The sequence below is a fragment of the Oreochromis aureus genome, linkage group 20 (assembly GCF_013358895.1).
Source record: "Oreochromis aureus strain Israel breed Guangdong linkage group 20, ZZ_aureus, whole genome shotgun sequence".
NCBI classification, from domain to species: domain Eukaryota; kingdom Metazoa; phylum Chordata; class Actinopteri; order Cichliformes; family Cichlidae; genus Oreochromis; species Oreochromis aureus.
This window is the reverse complement of record NC_052961.1, coordinates 5,751,257-5,762,376: the sequence shown is the minus strand read 5'-3', so window position 1 is coordinate 5,762,376 and position 11,120 is coordinate 5,751,257. Positions and strand designations below refer to the sequence as shown.

The 11,120-nt window shown below is 35.7% G+C and overlaps 1 long non-coding RNA gene across 1 annotated transcript; it reads left to right on the top strand.

Annotated features, from left to right (window-relative positions):
• Nucleotides 1–1,797: 1,797 nt before the first annotated feature.
• LOC120435238 lies at nucleotides 1,798–2,556 on the top strand. Its single transcript, XR_005609597.1, has 3 exons — nucleotides 1,798–1,935; nucleotides 2,033–2,238; nucleotides 2,462–2,556. It is a non-coding gene; the product is annotated as an uncharacterized LOC120435238 (long non-coding RNA).
• Nucleotides 2,557–11,120: the final 8,564 nt, after the last annotated feature.

Here is an 11,120-nt window from a genome sequence, read left to right as displayed (position 1 = left end):
AGAATTTCTTTTTTGTTCCACATATTTTTCTTTTTTCCTTGGAGTAATATTCTTGGAGTAATATTTTCACTTCATGCAAATTTTTAGATGACTGCTTATTCAATCTTCCTACTGGGAATTGTTTTTATGCAACTTTCCTTGTGAAATCCAATGAAAATATAGTTATATCAACATAAGAAGAATGTGACAACTCGAAGGCAAATAAGCTGTTTTGATAAAATGGTTACATTTGGTTCAGACTTTTATCAGATTGTATCATGATGTTTTTTATTTTGTTTTTATTTTAAGTAACGCTTCATCTGGTGAACAAAACAAAAGCTCACTGGCACTAAAATAAGTTTCTCTGAAACCCAACGATTAATTAGTGAAGCAGGATTACATCTCACCCAGGTTAGCCCTGGGTTCACTTTTCAGAAAAGCAAATTATTAATGAGAGCTAAGGACTAATCAGAGCTCACTATTGCATTGCTACTTTTTTGTACTACAGCGTAATCAGCTGATTCTGTGCTATTTCCACCTAATCAGGTTTATCTTCACAACCACATCACTCCTTCCTTTGTTAACTTATTTTTCTTTAGAATTTTTAACTTAATAGTTTAATAATTATTCACCATTTACTTTACTACCTTTGTTTTTGTCATTGCACTATTTTTATCTACATTTGACACACAAGCTACCCTGTGTAGTGTCTTTAAATGTCCATGATATTTCCATGAGATGACACATAAGCCAAGGGATGTAACATTGTGCATTGGCCTCAATATACAGAAACAGAGATGTATTTTTGAATAGCACAAAATACACACAAATGAAGGGTTTGTATTTTTCTAAAATATCACTGATGACATTTGTTTCCTATGGATATAATTGTCATTATAGTTAAAACAGTAATATGTACTCTGTACTGTGTGATTTTGGATGAGGATAACAACGTGAGATCTTTTCAGGGGACAGAAAACATGAGATACAATATAAATAAATAAGCAGAAGTGTAGAGCTGAAGAATGGGCCTCATCATTAAGAGAAGTGAAAGGTTTCTGGTTTACAAGTGAAGAAGGAAGACAACAGCATTAAACCATCAGAAGCCTGTCACTTTTTGTTCTGCTTCATCACTGTCTGTGAGTAAATTCATGTCTTGTAATTTTGTGCTTTCTGGGTGTTACTTGTCTTTGTTTTCTTTTAATTAATCATTAAGTTTTGCATAGTTGATGAAACATTTTAATGGTAAACTGTTTTAATATATTTCTTATATAGTTTTAAATATATTGTTATATATTCTGTTTCTTATATATATTGTTATTTTCTGTGGTTGACGTTAAGCCATAAAATATTTTAGTTTCAGTATGACCCAGCATGATCAGCATAACCATCACCTCAGGTTTACCTCGTTTTTCTGCCGAGAAATGGTCGACTTGTTGTTGAATATCCAATGAAATATCCACCCCTATACTTGGCTTTTCATTCCACTGAAATACACACCTTAGAAACTAGTCTTAAAAACAAGGATTAAAATAGATTTAGAAAATATATTTAAAGAAACTAAATGTGAATGTCATTTGCTCAGTTTGTCAAACCGGTTCCTGCTTGGAGCTGATGCAGCAACAATATTACTTTTTTTAAAAATGTGAATGATAATGAGAGGAATAGCACTGCATGCATGTTGACACACTGAAGTCTCTAAATATTAAGCAACACATCCTCACATGCAAAGCTCTGCTGTAAAACACACATTAACTCCTATTGCTCTCATGTAGACACACAAAGATAATGACAAAGATGATATTTTCTTTGTTCACAGCTTCAATCATTTCGACATCAAACAACACTTCGCAACCTTTTCAACATCAGTATTTCTCTTTTCAGTCTCCACAACAACAACACAAAATTTGAACTTCCATGACTCAACCATGACAGAGAGTAGTTCATCAGGCTCAGGTAATAATAATAATGGATTGCATTTATATAGCGCTTTTCTAGGCACCCAAAGCACTTTACAATTCCACTATTAATTCACTCTCACACACTGGTGCAGGCAAACCACAGTTGTAGCCACAGCTGCCCTGGGGCAGGCTGACAGAAGCAAAGCTGACACATCGCGCCATCGTCCCCTCTGGCCAACACCAGTACGCGGTAGGGTAAAGTGTCTTGCCCAAGGACACAACAATCAGGACAGAGAGAGCTGTGGATCGAACCAGCAACCTTCCGGTTACAGATGAGCTTCCCAACCCCCTGAACCAGGTGTGATGTGAACGTCTATACATTCATGTGTTTATCAAAGCAACCTGTCCCTCTGCTTGTTCAAAGTAAAGTAAGAAGTTGTGAATTCAACTGAACTAATTTGAACAAGTTATGACTTTTCACATGAAGTGAATAAATTCAATTGAATTAAATGTACACAAATATATTTTAACAACATATTACAGGATACATATTAACTATTGATTGTTCATTATTTCTACAGCACTGCACGATGGAAACACTGGTCAAGTCAATAGAGGAATTCCCACCTACAGAAGAATGGAAGGAGAAAACATCAGAGTTGAATGCAAATTTTCTTACTCTGGAACCAACAAGCTCTTCTGTAAGGGGAAATGTGAAAAACAAAATATCCTAATTGAAACAACAGAGAACGCAGCTAAAAATGGCAGATACAGCATTCAGTATGTAAAAAAAGGTTTTCTGTCATCTGATATTCTGTATGTGAGCATCGCACAGCTGAAAAAGTCTGACACAGGACCATACATGTGTTTGAGTAAAACCTGGCGTGGTGATCTGAGTCATGAGTTTTATATTCTTGTCACAGAAGGTGAGTTCCAACTAAATTGTTGTTTTACTTTACATGCAAACACTGAGTCTTCTTTAAGCATAATTATTAGTATTCATTCTCATTGTTTCATTGTTCATATAGTTCAAAATCAAAGATGTCTTTGAAATTTTATCATTTTTATCATCAGCCTCAACAACAAAAACAACAAAAACAACAACAACAACAACAACAACAGAGAGTTCAGTCTTCAATTCAGAAAGTGTCGAAGTTTCATTAGTGTCCCCCGAAACCTCAAAACAGCCCGAGAGATCACCTGCAAGTTCAGGTACATTATACATTTTATGTTTAATATGTAATATGCTGATGTAGATATGATGTGGTTCACGTAATGTTCTGATGTGAACCACACATGAATGACACATTTTCAGCTGTTGGTAGAGACACTTCATTTTTTGTTGAAAAAAAGAATTTGTTATTGAAGTAGCAGCACATTCAGGATTACCTGTTTACTTTAAATGTGATATAAACAAATAACAGAAGACATGTTTTATTGGGAATGTGAATTCCCCCAACCACCCAGTTTAGTTTTAAAAATACTTTCTTCTTTCCTACTCTCTGTTTTCTCTCATTGAGGTTGCTCTTTGTGTTTGGGCATTCGTGGAGCTGTGATGGTCTTATTTTTGCTATTTCCTGTTGTTCTACTCATCTGCAAAAAAAAGGCTCAAGCCTCCGATGGTGAGTTGTCTACAACCTTTTTTACACCTTTGAATATAAATATTTCAGAGCTTGTATTTTGAGATCTTTTAGCTTTTTCTTCCCCCAGCGCACTTTGTTTGAATCTTTATTATATCTTCAGAGTAAGTGGGTAAAGTAAATGTTATAAAGATATAATTTCGACTTCTTCAACGGATTTAAGCAGCAGGAGAAACTCAGACCAAAACTAGGCAGAGTTGACTTTGCATTTGTTTACTCACTGTCATCTTCTGTACTTCTGCACTGTAAAAAAAAAAGTGATTTCATCTTTTACAGTTAATGATATAGTCAGGATTTTGAATTTAAATTGTTAAAATTTGACAAGAATTCGCCCGATGCAAAAATTTAACTGGTTTTGAAGTCTATTCGAGCTGCCATAGGTTGAGAGGCAGAGTACACCACAGGCAGATCACCAGTCTCTAGCTTGGCTAATAAAACAAGTAAAATGGTAAGAAAAGAAAAGTAGTGCTTTAAAACAAATTCTCTAATTGTATATATTCTGTTTTTATTCCATTGTGGCACCTGAGTGTTATTCTTCCATGACAATACAAAGACAACACAAATCTACAAATCTCTCAATAACAGAAAAAAATAAGAAAAAGAACCCCAAATTGGGTCATTCCCTTGCAAGGTAAATTTTTCTGTGTTTCCCCCAGAATAGTCTCCACAGAAACTATGAAAACAGTCCCGCTGTCTCCACAGAGTGAAGACTCTCACCAGCAGGGACCAGGACCACACCTACTCTCTAATCATCATTCAAAAGCTCCTTTTTATACTTGACCTCTTAATCTGAATATGCCAGCTTCATGTTTGAATAAACACAAGGTCAGTTTTCCACAAGCAGTCACAGTGGCACTTCCCTTGCTGTTAATATGTCAGACTTAACACTGATATGTTACTTTCAATATGGCATGCAGGAAAGTTCTCATGCAGAAGTGCCACAGCTGCACGCAGTTAAATCAGATTTTTCTAGCAGAGGTTTCTAAGGGTAAGCCAACACGTGTTGCTTAAAGTTCTGTTAAAAATAAAAGTAGTGTAATTTGCACAGCTCCACAGTGTCAGCCTGTGGCCTGATCTCAGTTGTGGGAAAGCTGGCCTACTTGCTTAAGTCATGGTTTTAATGTCACAGCCTGTCTTAGTATTCTTCTTAACCATATGCATGCCTGTCTGCCTGTAGTGCACCGTGCTGCAAAGCAAGTCATCTCAAACTAGCAATAAGTTTTGCAATAAGGAAATTCATATCTTGGACAAACAAAGAATTTCATTAAAACTATATCAGAGGTATAAATATCAGAATTTTATATCCTACAGCACAGTTCAGGAACTGTGTGTTGAAATCCAGCTGAATACGGCTTTAGAATAACTTTGATTGTAGAGTAAAAACAGATGCTGGACAGTGTTTGCAGTTGGACGGGTTTGTGTTCATTGTTTGACCCGATGAAACTACAGTACTGCCATCCAGTAAATAATACATGTAATTTCATGTAACCCCAACAGCTTGTGTCAGACGAAACTAAATAGAGCTCTGTAACCTGGAAGGATAAATAAATGGATTCTGTAGGACCACTTTTTTTTAAATGAAGGAGGGAAGAGTGTGTATCTGTGTGTGATGTGTTTGAAGGAGGAGTGTCATCATTTGAAAAAACCCAAAAAACAGAAGTTCCTGTTTGTGAGTGAAAAAGGAAGAGAAGCAGCATGAACCCACCAAAGCCTCGATATGAAAGTCTGTCAAACTTTCCTGTGTTTCATCTTCCTCAGTGAGTAAATTAACCTCATATTTCTCTCATTTCTCTGTTCTCGCCATCGCTGGTCTTTATCTTTGTTTTTAGGTGATCATCAGTAAGTTTTGTTCCTCATAAACAGTTTTGTCTGCATACTGTTTCATCACTTACACGTTTGTTTCAATGTTTCAACGTGGTGTTTAAAGTTGAAAACATCCACCTTAGAGCCAGAAAAAATGTTTTGGTATTTAGATTTTTTTTTAAAGTAAGTATTGTGTATTACTTTTCAAAAACATTATTTATCTATTTATTTATTATCTTCTGTCCCTTGAAGTGGACATCAGGTCTTGTTTGATCACAGAGTGATATGATGGCTGGTAGAGTCATACTTAAACCTGTCAGGAGATGAAGAGAAGTGTGCTTCAACAGTACAGCAAGAAGTTTAGACGGAGGACATATCAGCTTTTAAGGGGCCTGAGCAGGGGCAAAATGACAAATGCCATTATGAATAGGAAGTATTGTGTATATATAAGTATTATATATAAGTATTGCGTAAACTAAGACTCTGAAACTGTGGGCTTTCATTTCTGAACTGCCATACTGCTGTATGGCCATGAAGGGACCCATGAAGGGAAACATCTTTCCAAGGCAGCCTTGTTGCATTCTGTTTCATTTTTCTTCTTGTTATTTGTCTGGACTGTCCAATCTTGAAGAACCTGTCTCAACTCACTGAACTGGATATAAATAGGAACCGGTAGACTCAGATCCTCGTCTCTCTGAGGCCACAGATATGGTGAAGAATGTTATTGTTCCAGAATGTTTTCACTTTTAATGCTAACTTCAGAAATAACCATCTCCCTCTTATTTGCGTACTGATTTTGTTTTCTAAAACCTGGCTGCCTGTTTTCTTTTTGGCGTAATGAGGACCACCTGTTCTGTAGTTGCAGGCAGCTTTGTTCTGTTTTCATATTTCATCCTGAAAATAAGTTCAAGCCAATTTCAGTATCGTTAAAAATTAGGCACACAGTTAAATATAATTTTAGTATATATATTATGGATAATGTAAATCGATTATTAAAATTAAAATAGACTTAAAACAATATTTTTAAATAACTAAATGGTACAATTATTTTTCCAGAACTTCACAGTTTTTGAACCACTCATCATTTACGGCTTATGAAGCCTTAAAAACATTGTTCATGTTTTTTTAAGTCAACGTGTCAACAATTTTTTTTAAGCTAAAGACGAACAGCACAGCCTGACAAACTGAAAACTTTACAACATGTGTTAAGCAACAATTTCAAAAACCTCATCTGACAGACAAATACACAAAAAGCAAATATTTTTTATTATTATTATTAATCCTATTTATCCAGGTAAAAAAAATCTCATTGAGATTAAAAATCTCATTTCCAAGAGAAACCTGGCATCATGGCAACAAAAGTCAAAATACACGTACCACATAAGTATATACCATTTAAAACAAATAAAATATCCCATACAAACATGTGAAAAATATACAATAACAGATTAAATTAAGAGCGACATTAAAAACAATCACACTATTTAAAGAAGTCATCACAAACAAAACTTAGCCTGTAACTAAGTCTGATGCTGAGTCCTTCTCAGCAGATGGTTTTTGCCGCTGTCAGGTAGAATCGACTTTTGTTCAGAAATCCAAAAGTAAAAGTATAGAGATTTTAGGTGAAACTGAATTGAAACTAATTTCAGCTATTTTGTTGTAAATAATTACATCTTTTCAATTTAATTTAAAATATTTAATCAGACTGCAGTTCGTAAGAATTGACTGTTCATATTTTCAACAGACCTGCAGGATGGAAACACTGGACTTGCCAACGCTGAAACTCTCGTCTATGGAGTGGAAGGAGGAAACATCACAGTCGAATGTAAATTTTATATCCCCGGAAGAAAGACATTGTTCTGTAAAGATAAATGTGAAAAAGGAAACATTCTCATTGAAACAGCTGATTACACAGCTCAGAGTGGCAGATACAGCATTAAATATGAAAAAAGTTATTTCTCAAAGGATATTGTGCATGTGAGCATCACACAGCTGAAAAAGTCTGATGCAGGATGGTACAGGTGCACACTGGACACAAGTGTTCAACCATGTGATTTTCAGCTTGTCATCACAGGAGGTGAGTCTCTACTGAAAAATCTTCTTCACGTTTCTGAAGATGTGAACCAACATTTACTTCTCAATGGTAGCTAGTTTTCTATTTAAATAATCTCCATATGTCATATTTAAACTGTATGTTCAGTTTAATGAGTTCTGCTGTAAAACTGCCATTAACCTGTATTACTGACATGCACACAAACAAACAAGGAAACAATCTGATTTAAAAAAAAACTTGCGTGTTTACAGCTTCAATCATTTCGACATCAAACGTAACTCCACAACTTTCTTCAACATCAGTGTTTCTCTTTTCAGGCTCCACAAAAACAAGAAAGAATTTGAACTTCCAAGACACAACCATGATGCAGTGAGACTAGTCTAGGATTAAAACAGATTTACAAAATATATTTAAAGAAACTAAATGTAAACATTGTTTTCTCATCATTTTTAAATATCAGAGATAATAAGAGAGCTGCATGGATGTTGACACACTGAAGTCTCTGAATGTTAAGCAACACATCCTCATTTCACAAATAAAACTGAAGTTGTCATTTTCGGCAACTTTGTCAATAATCACATCGATAGCACTCTGGGCCCCTTTTCCTCCTACTGTAAAACACATGTCAAAAACCTCGGTGTCTACCTTGATGGTTCTTTGAAATTGAATAAGCAGGTGAGTGCAGTAGTCCAGTCCTGCTTCTTTCAGTTAAGACAGCTAGCCAAGGTAAAGCCATACCTCCTGGCTAACGTCTTTGAATGTGTTATTCACCTTTTCCTTACTTGCAGATTGGACTACTGCAATTCATTGTATTTTGGTCTCAACCAGGCCTCCATTCGTCGTCTTTAGATGATCCAAAATGCAGCTGCTCGCCTGCTAACTGGTACCAAATGGAGAGAGCATATAACTCCAGTTTTAGCTTCTCTACACTGGCTTCCTGTCTCCTACAGGATCCAATTTAAACTTTTACTTTTTGTTTTTAAGTCGCTTAACGCCCGAGCCCCTTCTTACCTGTCTGAGCTCACAAGGTCTAGCTCAAAATTAATGCTGTCCATCCCACGGACTAATCTCAGATCTCATGGCGATAGAGCCTTCTCTGTGACAGGTCCCAGACTTTGGAATAGTCTCCTCCTAAATATTAGATCTGCACAAACACTTGATCAATTTAAATCACTATTAAAGACACATTTTATGCCCTGGCTTTTAACACACTATGACCCAAGCATTTTGGTCTTATTTTAATAGACTTAGTTATTGTTTTAATTCTTTTATTGTCCTATCATTGTTTTACATTGTTATTATTGTTTTACATTGTTTTTTCTTAATGGCATTTTATATTGTTAAGCACTTTGTGCAGCACCGTCTGTCTGGAAATGTGCTATATAAATACATTTGACCTTGACCTTGACCTTGACATGCAAAGCTCTGCTTTAAAACACACACTAACCCCCATTACTCTCATGCAGACATGCAAAAATCTTCAAGCAGGAATTTGATGGTTCTGATTGTTTGCAGGTTTTATCACTTCACCATCAAACAACACTTAATCACCTTTTTCAACGTCGGTATTTCTCTTTTCAGCCTCCACAACAACAACACAGAATTTTAACTTCCATGACACATTCAGCAGGCTCAGGTACGTCATGTGTGCATGTCTGTGTGAATGTGTGCATCCATCCGTGTGTCTGTCAAAGAACCTCATCCATGTTCATGAATGAAACATCAGCAGCTGTGTAAGCACCGGCCTGATTTATTACTGACTAACAAAGTGCAGAAATACACAGCTTTGTTAGAAGTAACAGAAAACGACAGCATTGGCACTAAAATAGAATTATCAAAGTTAAAATACAATTTATTTCATAAACGGGTACATTATATTTTTGGGATTTTAACTTTAACGTCTGTTAACTGTAAAATGGACTTACTGCTAGTTTTCTAGGATATATCATTGTGGGATTTAATTACATTTTGTAACATTAAGCTGAAACTATAGAAGAAGAAAAGTTATCACATAGATGTAATGAAGTGAACAGCACAACAGTTAAATGAAAGGTTGAGGGACTTTCTCAGGGCATCACTAAATGAGGTCTTGATAAAAGATAAATCTTAATTCTATCTATAATAAATTATACATCTTTCAGTACAACAGGCAAAGGAAAAGCTCATGTGAGATGTAGTTATTACCGAACATCCCAGAATGAGGAGGTTCTTCATGTTTAAAACCAGATTACAACAACAGATACCCATGACAGAAGTCTTGATGGAGATGTATGGTCAGTCAGTATATTTCTGTATTTGTGTGTCAAGTTCCCCCCGGCCAGTACTGTTAAACTGCTGCAGTTTGTGGGTCTGAGTCCTGTCAGGGCTATATGGAACTACAGCTAGAAAATGTGATCTTATTGTTTTGGCAATTTCCATCATGTTTTTGGTGTCGAAACAGTGAGTATACTTCCTTTTTTTTTTTTTTTTTTTTTTTTTGTGTATTTTTAAGCATGAACCCAAAAGCAGAAGAGAATTTGTGGCATCATCCTGCTGATAGCACTGCTTCCAAGCACCCCAGCCAACTGCTTCTTATACATACATGAAAATGTATTTTGTAGTTTAGCCACACTTACGTATTTATTTTCTTTTTCTCTTCCTTTGTTTTTTGGAAAAGCTGCCTTCAGAGGAATCGTATGCTCTTAGAAGATTTTCTTTGTGGATAAAACTAAAGGATATATGTGTCATTTTATTTCAGTTCAAAATAAAATAAAATCTGGTCTTTTTTTAAATCTAGAAACTTCTATAAATGAATATTTTAGCTGTTTACATGAATTTACTCCCAGTGAATTTTAGCAGTGGATTATGCTCTGCCTTGAAAATGTTTCTACTGAACTGTGCTCTTCCTTAAAAAGAGTAAAAGGAAAATAAATCATATTCCTCTAACAGAAGCTCTTAACCAAAAAAACACGAGGAAAAGGTGTTCAACAATAAGGCCTTTCACTTCTACCAGTCTGCAACACTGTATGATCAGTATGTACAATTTATTATTTACAAAGACTGTTTATAAGTACATCACAGCTAACAGCAAGGAGAGGGGAGAGGTGACCGCCCATCCAGTGCTCCAATCCAACACACACACAAATGCTACACATGTGATCAGGGATGATAATATTTCATTTCATATTTCACCAGGATTTACCAGGAACTGTGCATCTCCGCCTGTCTTGTCTTTCATGCAGGTTTCTCCTTGCATTTGGTTACATGTATAACTGTGGTGGTGGTTCTGCTGCCTGTTGTTCTGCTGCTCATCTACAGAAAAAGGGCTGGTGGCTCTTTCGGTGAGTTACCTTCCAACACTATCTGCACATTTGAGATTCATTAATTCAAAATATTTCTTTTGGCACTGATTGGTTGCTGACACACCCAGGTTACGTCACAGTTTATATCCAACAGGCAAAAGCACTCACATAACTGAAAATGCTGAAAATGTTTTAGACTTTGAAAAACCACATAAGAATTCAGAATTCAGTGAATAAAGTTAACAGTAACTTTCTGTCTTTTCTGCAGGTTTGAACAGCAGCAGAAACTCAGAACAAGGCCAGACTGAGGTGACTTATCTGTTATTTGTTTACTCTCTTTGTCAACTTTTAAAAAACTGTATTATTGAGCTGGAAAGAAACAAAAGTTCAGGATTTCGTATGTATGTTTATATGCTGATCTAATGGGAAACTTTTAAGTAATATTGCACTTCAGCATGTGCCT